Here is a 13,977-nt window from a genome sequence, read left to right on the forward strand (position 1 = left end):
CATAAACATATCTACATATGTATGTTTGTGTGTAAATATAAAAATAGCAACGCCTCTTCTCGTATGCCATGTAAAATTCCTTTTTTTCTTTTGCAAAGTCTGACCTTGATTTTGGGCTTCAAATTCGTTGAAGAATGTAATGGAAATGACAAAATATTGAAAAGAACTCCCGTTAGCTTAACAGTCAGTCTTTTGTGCTTTATTCGTTGATTTTTGGCAAATGCACTTACAGTTCATACAAATGAAAGCAGCGAGAAAGGACAGTTGCTAAAACTGAAGAAAATTATCATTTATGTTATTTGTTATTTAATTTTTAGATTATTGTGAATATTTATTTCAAACTGTTTCTAGGTGTCTTTGGGCGACTTAACTCAATTGCTTGCAATGCTCGTGCTAATTAAATTTTCGCAGCTTGTATGTATGTGTGAGTGCCATCATTTCCGTTTTGCAATGGAAGCAATGAGTACGGTGCCCTTTCTTTAGTATTTAAAAGTTAACAGTTAATTAAGTTCATGTTCATGAAAAATTCGAAGAAAATTATGCGGCAAAGCTGACTTACAAATTGACCTCAAAAGAATACGATTCATATAGACATGCACATATAAATATACATATATACATATATTTATATAGGCATATCATTTTGATGACTCAACGAACATTTTTATCGTTGAATTCCTTGACCGATTTGATTAATTAATTAAAGCGCAGCCCTTTTGTGTCACGCTTAAAACCGGGGAACAGTTGGGGTTTAAGGGTAAAGGCGGGCAACTGTGTGACCATATCTGCCCCCAAAGTGTCGGCTTTATCACTTTTGAAATGCTCGTTATGACATATTTTAAAGATCTCTGTCGACCTTTGCGACTGAACTTGAATGATGCAAGCGAATAAATGACTCAAGAATGTCGCTGAATATCAGATGAGATCGTCATATTACATTGTAAACTTTGGGATAGTACAATAATAATACAAAGTGCTTGATCCATTTAAGGAACAGCAAAAATAATGACAGGAACAAAAGATGGGAGGAAAAGCTTTGAATTAGGGAATCTATTAATTATAATGATAATAAATAACTTCATTATGCTAGACATGAAACTAAATGAAACAGCAACAAGCGTTAACACCAGCAAAAACACAAGGCTCAGCAGCAGAAATATTAGCAATAGAAAAAGTAGCAACAGAAACCGGCGTTAGCAACAGCAAAATCAAAAGCAATAAGAACAGCAACAGCAGCAGCATCAACAAGAAGATGAGTTGAAAGGCAATAACAACAGCAGCCACATGCGTTGGCAACAGTAGCAACATCAACAGCAGCATCAACCGGCATTTTGAATAGCTATAACAAAAGCAACAACAGTAGCAATAACATCATTGCCAGCAACTGCAATAGGAAAAGCAGCAATAACAACAACAGTAAAAAAGGGCAGCAATAGTAATAACAACAGCACTAGCAACATACGTTAGCAACAGCAGCAACATTAGCAAACTCAAAACAACAAGAACAACAACAGCAACTACAACAACAACACCAAATGAACTTTTAATGACCTTAAAGGACGCAACAAAAGTGTTTGCGTGATTTTTTCTAGAAAACAGAAAGCAGCTAAAGAAAAAGAAGCACAAGAAGAACAAGCCAAGGGCAGGCAGAGGCAGAAAGCAGAGAAGGCAAACAGAAGCAAAAGCAAGCAAAAGAAGCGCATAATAAGTGCAGCACTCCAAAGCTAACGCAGCCACACTCCAACAGCAGCAGCAGAAACAACAACAATAGCAGCAGTAACCACAATGACAACAACAACATACAAGCAATTTTTATCCAAATGTGCTGACTGCGGACTCCAACTCCAACCCGAACTCCAACTTCGGCTGCGATGGTTCTGAGCCGAACGCAGAACAAGTTAAGCTTCAGCAGTTAGAGAGAGCGAGTGAGTCGAGCGCAGAGAGCCGAGTGCCGCGAGCCGAGCGCTGAGCTTGGAGAGCCAGCCGAGAGCGATCTGTTTGGCGTTGGTGTTGTTGGTTGCCAGGCAGTTGTTGGTTCTTAGTGTTGGTTGCTGTCAATGCGCCTGCAACTGCCGCTCTCCCTCTACACCTCCTCCTTCTTTAGCAGTCTGTCCGCAGACGCGGACCAGTTTCGAGTTTGCTCTGCTGCAGTTAAGCCGCACGCACTAAAAGACGATGACGAAGCTTTGTGTTTGGTTTATTTTTTGTGGTTTTTTGTGTACAGGTTTTATTTGTATTTTTTATTATTTATCATTATTTTTTTACCAGCGTCATCGTCATCACACACACACGTATGCATACACACACAAACAAACTGGGCTACCGTGCTACGCTCTGAGCTGTTCTGCTCCGCTTTACACTGAGAGAAATTTAAGCTTTTGTTCGTGCGTCTGTGCGCACGCTTTTTAGCTTGTCGGCAAATCTGTATCAGATTAATTTCAAATCAAAACAATTCAAGTAGAATTTTATAATAAATAAAGTAAATGCGGCTATATGATATGCTCTATTACATATTGATATATTGTTAATTTGTGTAAAAATAATAAATATATATATTTATTTTTAGTATATTATCTGATAATCAAATGTTTGTCATTTTAAGTGCCGTCGTCAATAGCCTGTAGAGAACATAAGCATTGGGTAGTGTAGTGTATTTCAATGAGGGCTTTTCTCCATGACACACACATACACATATATTTATTTAACTGTTCTTGCATTTTCCAGAGTCTGCTTTGATTGTCTTCCACTGTCCGGTTAGGTTGCTCTGCCTGAAAGTTTGCCCACATGCTTATTTGAAATCTCATTAACACCCCACACGCCGGCTAGGCCAGACAGACAAGCAGCCAATCAGCACCTACAGAGCTCAATAACAGTGGAATAGTTACAGTAGGAAAAAAACGGGAATACAATTCGAAGTTCTAGCAAAATACAAAATTATGCTTCGAATTCGAGCTCGAAACCAAGTTCAGTGCAAGCAGCGCTGCACTGCACACACACTTAAACACACACATGCACATACAAGATATGATATTTTCGAACATGCTGCGAAGCAAAGCTTTAAAACACAAAACAAAAAAAAAGAGCCAACAAGCAAAACAAACTGTATCTCTCTGCTGTGGCAGTCGCTAACAATTTGTGCAAACATAAAGCAGCAGCAGCAGCCCGGTGTGTACAAATGATGACAGCCCTGGCAAGGGCAGCGGACAGAGCAGCAGCAGCCGCAGCAGCAGCAGAGGCGGGGCAGCGCTTCCAGTGAGGCCAGTCAAACAGAAACCGCATACCAACTACAATTATTTGGTTAAAGATTACTTGGCTTAAATGCCACATACATATATAGACGCTCATACAAGTACGCGTATGTGCGTGTGTGTGTGTGTTCGCTGCGCACTCGCATGACCTTGTGAAGGATGTAACTAAGAATGTGAGACTCTGCAAAATTTATCGTCAACTAACCAAATAAAGCAAAACTCAGGCAGCCGGTTTACAACAATAACAACAACAACAGAGACAGCAACAACAATAACATCTCTAGAGGCAGTCATAAAAAGCCGCGACCGAGTTTGAGTCCAAATTGGAGTTGGAACCTCTTAAGAATGGGCGAGACAGCATTGAGAAAGAAAGCCAGCTTAAAAGCAGCTTCCAGTCTAGATCTTTGGAGTGCGTTTCCGCTACTCAGCAACAGCAGCAGCAGCTAATGATCATTATGCTAATGATCATCGAGGCTCAGCACACGGCAGCCACATAAACTGCCAACGCCATTTAAGTCATAATTTAAGCCACATTCCAGACGTGATCCTTCACAGATTGCAGATCGCGTGTTCATTGGAAAGAAACCGAATGGAATGGCAGAAGAAAATGCACACATTCATAAATTTCACATCAGCAGTGGAAGTTTTGGAAACATATATGTATTTCTGTGAATATGTATATTTTGAGTGATATACTCGCTAAATCTCGAATTACTCATGAATGTATATACCCGCTTTGAGGTATAGGCTAAGGAGCAAGCAGTCAAGGTTTGTTCCCGTTCCCGTTCCCATTCACGTTCCCAGTCTCGTTGTTGTTGTTGCCCCTGTCTTTGTCCCACATCATTCCCACGCATCTGGGCACGTACGCGACTCAAGTGCCGAGGCTTAACCCAAACTCGATCTGTAGGAAACAAACGTCGGGCGTTTATGTTACAAGTGGCCGAACGAAACATCCGTTAAGCGTTCCTTAAGTAGCGAATGGTGTGCGCGCATGCGTTCCAGCTTCAGTTCCTTTGTACTCAATTCCATGAACATGCCAAGGACCTGCTGCCTGTGCTTAGTGCGTACTTAATGCGTATGCTCTCTTAAATGTTATCTACAGTTCTAAGTGGGCGTTGAACAGGATGGAAAGCACTTGTCCCCCTCTCTCGCACACACTTTACCCAATGTTCTGTTCAGCTGGAGTGGGAGCTAAGCAGGATAGAAATACTCACGCTATCCTTGTCTTTCACACACAAATTACCTACTGCGTCTACTCTCTTAAATGTTAAGCAGGATGGAAAGCATTCGCATTATGCCCATCTCTCGCACGCACTTTACTCAATGCATGTCCTCTCTTAAATGTTATTTCCAACTTTAAGTGGGCGTTAAGCAGGATGGAAAGCACTCTCCCCCTCCCCTCGTCCCATCACGCGCACACACTTGGTAATTAAAAAGCCGACGTAGGCGTCGTTTTTTATATATTTTTTGTATTTTTTTGAATGCCCTCTACCCCGTGGCCTACTTGTAGGCATATAAAGCTTAATTAAAACAAATTAAAGTGATTGCCATTTAGTTTGAGGTTAATTGCATTAAATGCGAAATTAAAAGCAGCGCCAGCAAAAAGTTCCTTATAAATATATATATGCATGCATATATGGAGCAATTGTTGTTGTTCAGGGCGAAGTCGAAACAGATCTCCCTTTGCCTTCGCCCCATTTCCAGGCTGTGCGGCCTCGTTTCCATAGATCTATAGATACATATGTATATATTATGTCTTGGGGGCACGTCGGAATTGTGTCGTGAGACTTGCAACAACTTTGACCCCGTGGCAAGTGATTCATAATTGTGTGTGTATGTGCCACTTGCTGCAATCGAAAATTAGATGCGTTCTGCGTTGCAATTGTGCAGTGGGAGCAAAAGATCTAGCTAGCATAAAAGAGAGCATATACATGCATGCGTACATATGGTATAAGAGTGGGAGAGTGCTAAAAGCCCACTTGTAACTGTAGATAACATTGTAAGAGAGTAAATGCAGTAAGTAAAATGTGTACGTGAGAGGGAGGAGGATAGAAGGTTTACACTTCACTATTTAACGCAGAAGAGAACAAGGAGTGACAGAGAAGGGGACAAGCAGAAAGTGAGAAAGAGAGAGGGAGAGCAAGCGATTAAACTCATTTACTCACTCACTATTGTAATTAAATTCTATACGGTATATTTGTTTGTCACTTCGGTTAAATATTTAATTTTTTTTTTGTTTTTGGTTTTATTTTGTTGCCCAGTGTAGTTTTGCAGTTTTTATATTCTTTTGCGCTCTTTTTAGCTTTGTCACGTTAGAAGCTTATGTGCATCGTGTCAGCACATAAATTCTCATTATAACTAGAATGAGAGGGGGGATTGACAGTGCTGGTCGATTGGACGACATGCCCGATGGCACTGAACTTTTGTACTTAATTTTTTCGATATGCAATTTGATGCCATAAATTGATCATGCCCAATGGCCAAACGACACAGATGCATATATATAACATATTAGACATGTGACCTGCCAACCCTGCGGCTATGTACATATAAATGAAAATTTAACATGCGCCAAGGGCTTTTCTGCTTCTTCTTCTTGCTCTGCTTTTTGCTGTGGAGCAAGCCGGATGAGCATTAATTGCGTTGATTTTGATTGTCGATGTCGACTTTGTCGCTGTTGTTGTTGCTGTGCAGTTGTCGCGAGTTATCGACGCGTGCTGTTGTTGTTGTTGCTGCTGCTGTTGCTGTTGATGTTGCAATCGCAGCTCTGGCAAAAGCTGCGGGCTGCAAATGCGTGGCTGGTTCATTGGACTGCACAGCCAGCCGCATGCGCTGTTGTTGCTGCTGCTGAATAGGTAAAAGTTTTATACTCAAGTCGTCAATGTGATGCTGTTGTTGTTGCTGCTGTTGCCTGGCTGCGTGACTGTTGCTTCTGCTTCTGCTGGTTGTTGTTGTTGCTGCTTTTTTAGACACAATTTCCGGGTCATTGACTTGGACTTGGAGCATTTCTTCATTGAATTGCGTATGTAACTGCAACTGTGCGTGTGCGTGTGTGTGTGTGTGATAGTGTAAGTGTGTGGCGATGTGTGTGCACAGCAACACGATCAATAAACGAGACAAGCCAACAACAACAACAAGCCACACACAACGACGATGGGCTAGAAGAAATACGATAAAAAACAAGTAAGAATAGGTGATAATGCTGCACTACAGAATACCCTGTAAGCAGCAGACGCTAAAAGTTAACACGCAAATATTGTGTTTTATAATCACAAATATATTGAAAAGAGAAATATATACTCTATTCTATATATGTAATTCAAACTGTATATAAAATACCTTCATGGACCCCCATTCAATATAATTGACTCAATACCTCGATACTCCCCATAACAATCCAGAGTATGCTCAATAGTGGCCATTGACTATTGACGAAGACGACAACAATTGCTGTAAGAAGAATCCTTTAAATTACAGCGACTTTTGAGTGAAGGTGGGCGGTTTGCTTGGGGCGTGGCAGTGTGCTGCATTTTGTTTTGTTTTGTTTTTTTTTTTTTTTTTGGTTGGAGGACGAATACTGTGCGCAGCGTAATGCTAGAAAAAACAGTGAAAGAAACAAACTAAAGAGCATATTCTAACAACAACAGCAACAATGAAAAGAAGAACAACAGCAAAGAGGAAGACATCGACGTCGACGCTGCAGATAAAACCAAGCAACCGGCGTGGAGCAGCAGAAAACTAAAAACCCGCTGCTCACCTGCACGCCTCGCTTCTAAGAGAACCTGATCCCTAATGGCCAGTATCAGGAGAACTTGCAGTCGCTCTCTCTCTCTCGCTCACTCTCTTTCCAAGTGTGCGTGCATGTGTTAGTATGTGTGTGGAAATCAAGTGTAGCAAAGCAATGCAAAGGCAAAAGAATAAGAGCAGCGGGCTTGAAAAAGAAAGAAGGAGAGGCAACAAAAAAGAAAACAAGGCAAGAAATATATTTACAGCAAGTCGCTCAACAAATACCCTGCAAATGAACAAGATAGCTAAACTCAAGTAAGTCCAATAAAATTTGGACCATAAAAAATAGTAAGCTAGTTTAATTACTTAGTATCTATGAATGAATTGATAGCAAAATAAGATAATATACATATTTAATTGTAACAAGATTCGAATTGGCTAACAGATTGAGCATACCTTAGATTAGAGTATCAAAATGAACTGAACGCGTCACGGAAAACTCGTTAATGCAGGCGAAGATTTCACTTGGAGGTCGGTCTGGCAGTGCCTGGCCAGACCCACCTAAGTCCCAGGCATTTTAATCAGCGTGTCGCATAATTACCGGATGCTGTTGAACGACGCTGTCGGGACTGGGACTGAGACTGGGACTGGGACCGGGAACCATCATGCTCCATGCCAAGCGTAGAAAGACAGAGAGAGCAACAAACAGAGCGAGAGAGCGAAAGCGGGAAAGATAGTGTGTGTGTGCGAGGGAGCGGTGAAGAGGGTGAAGTAGGCGAAAGAGAAGGCGGTGGATAAGAGGAAACCGAAGGGGAAGAGAGAGGGAAGAGGGATATTCAAAATCATAACAAAAAATGATGGATGAATTGTCGCGCTGCTTGACTCCAATAAAAATAACTGTAAATGCCGCTAGGCAGATGTAGATTTCTAGGGGGAGATCAGCAGCAGCCGCCGCCAAATTAAAATTATGTTGCGCGCTCACAAAAAGAGAAAAAACTGAAATTTGTGTTTTTTTTTAATTCTAGTTATCTGCGCGTGCAGCGGCTGCTGCAGTGAAAGTTGCGCGCGACTGTCTGAATTCGAAGTATTGAAAATATTAATAGAACAAACTTGTTTTGACGGAAATGCACTTTACTTTATTTATCATAGTCCGGCAGCTGCCGCGCATTGGACCTAGGGATGAATGAAGCAACATGTGGAGAGGGCTGCCGCCACAGCCTATGTCGATGTTGATGCTGCTGCTGCTGCTGCTGATTCTGCTGATTCTGATGATCGTGATGTTCAACTTCTGTGTGAGAGAAAGGGACAGAGGAAGAGAGAGAGAGAGTGAGAGAGCGGGAGAGTGTGTGTAGGTTTTGCTCTTCGTGCTCGTATATTTATGCAGATAGATGGCCGGAAAAGATAAAGTATCGGAGCAGTTGCAGCTAGAAGTGCAAATATGTGTATACAGATATGCTAGGTATATACATATATGTATGTATATATATATATATAGTTAGACATATGTATATATGGGTATCTAAGCTTATGCATTGATAAACTTAAACAAAACTCCTAGATTGAATATCATTGAGACAGTGCAGTGTAGCCTATTCCCCTACTTCCTGATATGAACAAAGTTCTCTCCTTTACCGATGTGGCTATAAATCAAATTTCAAAAGTAATGAAAACTTTTATAGGGCATAAATTAGATTAGTGTGATATTAAATAACAGAGTACAACAGTAGCTATATAACAGTAACAGACAGTAGCAATAAGAGTATAACTTCAATAGTATAACATCAAAAGTATAACAGCACAAGTATAACAGAAATAGTAAAATATAAGAAGAGTACAACACTGCAGCAGCATCAATATAACAGTAATAGTATGACAGTTACAGTTTAGCAGCACAAAATAACATTTAACAAGAACGTAATACTCTAAATTCTCATTAAAAATGGGTTCATAACTTAACTTAAGCTGAAAGATCTATTCCATATCTAAATCGCTGCTCCCAATTGCATGGGAATTAAAATTTGATTTTGGGAGATTTGCAAATTGTTGAATTCCTTTGAAATTACGTCAATGTGTGGCAGGCTTTTGTTATCTTCTCTCCGATTTGATTGTCAGATGTTCATTGTGAGACACTTGACATCATCAGCGACAACAACAACAACAAGGAACAGCTCGAAATGCTCATCAAATGCTTGTCAAGGTTTATTACAATGTAACCACAAAACGATTTTTGGCTTCAAGCGCTTGTCATGAATTATTAGTAAAACCAAAAGTGCTTAAAGCAACAACAACAACAACAACAACAACAACAACAACAACAACAAGTTGTTCATGTTGCACATGTTGCTGTTGTTGTTGTAGACAAAGTTCAAGTAAGGTTGAAACCATTTGTCGGATTAAATACGCGCCGCGGTAATTATGTGCTTCGGCTTTGAGGCAAGAGGCAAGCGGCAAGCGGCAACAGCAACCGCAGCAACATAGACAACAAGGCAAACAAACCGACCGACAAGATCCGACCTCCGCCCATATATACATATATATATATATACCCCATCTCCAACTCCAGCAGAGTCGAAAGCCGAAACTAGTTTCCAGCTTGAAAAATTGAACAACTCTAGCGATAAGGCAGCCGCAACAAAGTGTCAAATGAATTTGTCGCACTTGGACGAGCCACAAGCAACAACAACAACAACAAATTTGAGCTGCCCAAATGACGAAACAACAACAGCAACAACAACATTCAAATAAAACACGTGAGTTATTCAGCTTACAGAGCCCCAAACCCTGTATACATATAGCATAGTTATCTATACAGTAATATAACACCTTTTGCCATTTCTTGAATGTCAATCCATAGTAGATAGATAGATCTTAGGTGGATCTGCCTCTATTGCTAGATATCTCTACATTTTGCCAGCTCTTCTTTTTCTTCTTTTTCAGTGCCCTGATCCGCATATATATTCATAGGCAATTGCTGTTGTTCCTTTTTGGGTGCAATGCCTACCAAATACATATATATTTATCGCTAGTAATTGCTGCCCCTCAAAGTATGCAGTGAAATTTATAGATCGTAGAAACGATAATACACATACATATGTGCCGATACGAAAAGGTATATATTTTTCGAAAATCGAAAGCTTTAAAACTCGAAATTTATCAATTTTCTATCTCTGATTCTCTTTCAATTTGTATGAGTTTTGATCCAAAATTTGTATTGCATGTTCCTGAATGTTAATCAATGTTATGTTATTCATAGTTTTAAGAGTTTGGAAAATCAGCTTTTTTGAAGATCGAACTTCGTTTAACCAAGTTACTCATTAGCACCTCAGATCCTAAGCTCCTTAGTTGCTTCATTTGTTAAAGAGTTGAAGAGATCTTAACGTTTTTGTAATCGAAGATTAGACTAGATATTAGATATATATGTATGTATGTATATATATGCATGTGTATGTATGCATTCATATATGTGTGCGTGTGCGTGCATATGCAAAGGTACAGGTGCTTCCGTCGCTGGGCGGATGTGCGTATTTGTTGAATGTTTTTACACCTGTTGCACTGACACGAAAAGAACATCAAAGCGAACATGAGGCGAGCCACAAATAACAACGCTCCATGCACCACGCAGATGGAACGACGAGTGGTGCATACAAAACCACAGACGACTTCCGCTGCACGAGCAACGAACGACGCAGGCGCAGGATCAATCGGAGCCCACAGAGTCGCTCAGACCTGTTTCTGCTCGACGTGAGTTGGCGTTTTAATACCCTGCATGCGTTGCAAATGGGGTATGCGAGAGGAGACATAGTAGATGAGCTGACGAAGATGAGATGAGATCAAATGGCCAAAGATCAACAGCCAAAGCCATAGACTTTCTGTCAGTTTCCCATTTCCGTAATAGAAGTTTAAACTGCTTTGGTTATAGCAACTTCTCTGAAAGATACTTAACCCCTATTGGATAATGTCTCTATACTCTTGCTAAAGCTTATAGACAGCTGTGTTATCTCCAAGCTGAGTACAGAGTATCTATCAGTCGATCACTTCCACAGCGCAATTGTGTTTTTAAGATCGAATGACGATCACATGGACCTCAGACGCAATCTGTTTGCCGTTGTTATGCGTATGCGAATTCATAATGATTTCATTGATCTGTCATTCAGGAGCTTCCAGCATGACGGCGAATGGCTATAATATGCATATGCCATACAGATGTGTGTGTGTGTGTGTGCTGATAACACTTCCTGGCTGCAGCTCATTAGAGCAGCTCGCTTCAAAGGCCAATCTAAGCGGCGATACACCTTCGAGCAGCAGACAGAGCGGAGCATCATCTAGCGGTGATATAGCGCGCGAGGCATGCCACGCCACGCTACGCCACGCCACGGCAGATAGGTATCAAAGTTATGGCAATTGAGTTGCCGGAAATGATCAAAAAGTTGAATGACAGCAGAATTGATTACGGATTTATTGATAGATATACGTATGTATATAAATACATATATGCAGTCATTCAGCTGCATATCTAAGCTAATTGCATAAGCTAATTCAGAGATGCCTTACATATAGAATGTTGATTAATTTATATTTAGAACTGAGATTAGAAATGTATTTCAATGAATTTATTTACGAAACATGCAATTTGTTTATATTTGTGCACTTGCAGCGCTTCTTATCTGTGCTTGTGTGCGAGAAATTGCCAATTGTTTACAGTTAGTTTCGCCGCGACGCCGCCAAATTTCATTGGCTCTCAATTTACACTCACGCACGCACACATGCACAAAAAAATGCACATTTGCAGTTATTTGAACTGCGCTCATCTGGCGCATTCAATCCATTTACCATTGGCAGCACTTGGCAACGGTTGCAGCAGCTCGAATTGTCGCTTTGTCGCTTTGTCCGTCTTATCATTCATTCATTAGAGCTGTCAATGCGTGCGTGTGTGTGTGTGTGTAGTTATTGAGAGAGCAGCGCAGACGAGCCAATACAGTTACTCAAATGGCAATACTTGCATGCCATGTACTCGCTTCGTTAAATATAGCACACTTCAATAAAAAAAATGGAAAAAAAATGCCGTGCCAACATTTCAGTTCGGTTTCCATTCATCAATATAAGAAAGCGACCCAAACTGTGTCAATCAGCGACAGCTACAAAGACAGAAGCAGAGACAACGACAGCGACATCGACAGCGAGGAGCGAGGACCGACGACTGCGGCGATGAGCCAAAGACCAGTTTGAAGCGAATTGGCAGGTCTCGTGCGCTTATCAGACCCGTTCGCCATCTCAGTTTGTTTGTTGGGTGTGTAGTGTGCCGCAAAGTCGCCGCTGATTACAGTTAAATTTTTTTCTGCTATTTTATTCCATTTTTTTTTGCATAGGGAAAGGTGACCCGGCGAACTGTGGGGCTATCAGCGGCGACAAACATGCACGCACACCAACACACACGCGCTCGCTCGCTCAAGTGAAGAGCGTTTGAAATTTGTGTTGGACTGTTGGTTGGTTGGTTTGACTGACCGCGCGAATTATGATTGAATAATGTGCCCACAGTGAGGGTCGTAGTCGTAGTCATAGTCGTAGTCGCTTGGCAGTCAATTATGCAAAACGGTTACTGCACTTTGCATTAATTAACAAGAACAACAATAAATGCTAATATTTAATAGTACAAACTATTTGACTCTACTGTCATACAATTTGCACGTGTTCCGAGAGGCCTAAGCGCAGCTTTCAAAACGAACAGCTGTTTAGAGAGCAGAACAAAGAGAGAGTGAGAGTGTAAAAGGTAAGTGTGTGTGTGTGGGAGAGTGCACAAATCAGAAGACAAGAAAATGTCGTTGCTATTGCTGTTCTTGTTCTTGTTGTTTTTGTTGTTGTTATTACTGTATTGTATGCTGCTCTCCCTTCCAGTGTGAGTGAAATATTTTGCAGTTAAATTTAAATTGAACGTATGTGTGTGCGTGTGTGTTTATGTTTGTGTGCTTGCAACATTTTCAGTAATTTAAAAATAAGTGCGCCGACAAGCAGCGGCCCCAAATAGCATCCGCGAAGTGCAGCTGACTGGATTGGCGCAACCATGCCATGTGATGATGCGTATGCAGCATAAGCAAGCAAGCAAGCAACAGAGAGAGAGAAATAGCCAGGGGCTGCTACTGCTACTGCTACTGCGACGGCAACGATGGCTGGGGTTGGAGCAGCAGGCGGGTCTCCGGTCGGTCGGTCGGTCCGTGTGCGCGAGATAAACAAACTGCCAGTTCACTATCAATCAAATACCGGAAACAGCTGCTTTAGTTTTATTTTGCCATAGCCATTTGGCACAGCAACACACACACACACACACTAACACACAGACACGCACGCACACTCGGCGCAGAGCGAGAGCGGCAGGCAGACAGACAGCAGCGACTTAGGCGACGGCTGCACCGACGTCGTCCACGTCATCATTGGCATACGTATGCCGTATAACGTGGCATATGTATTAATACACACACACACAGCCGCATGCCAACATGTGCATAAACAAGAATATGTTAACATTTCTATGATGTTAACATGATTCCGATCTGTTAACGATGCATAGCTGCTTGCAGCGGGCTGACATGGGGTCTGTTAACATGTTAACATGCTGCTGTTAGACTCATAATGTAAAAGACTCTCTGTTAATATTTAGTATTATATGATTTTTTTTATTTTGTAGTTTTTTAACGGAACATACATTCTAAAAACATTACATAAAGTTCTTCTTCATCGACTTCCTACGCCGTGGAGACTCTCCAACCACTGCCAAGCTCAACTTCTTCTACTTCTTCTTCATTAATATAGTAAAATGTACAAATAAAATAAATATTCATTATATGTATAGCTTGTATGTATGTATAGTGCCTTAGATATTAATCGTTTACTTAAATATTCATCAACTCACTTCACTTAACTTTCTTTTAGTTTGTTTTCTTTTCTTTTGTTTTTAATTTTATTTGTATTTTTTATATTTATAGTTAGGATTTAAGCATAGTATATGTTT

This window comes from Drosophila hydei, unplaced genomic scaffold (genome assembly GCF_003285905.1).
Source record: "Drosophila hydei strain 15085-1641.00,03,60 unplaced genomic scaffold, DhydRS2 tig00008135-arrow-pilon, whole genome shotgun sequence".
Taxonomy (NCBI): Eukaryota; Metazoa; Arthropoda; class Insecta; order Diptera; family Drosophilidae; genus Drosophila; species Drosophila hydei.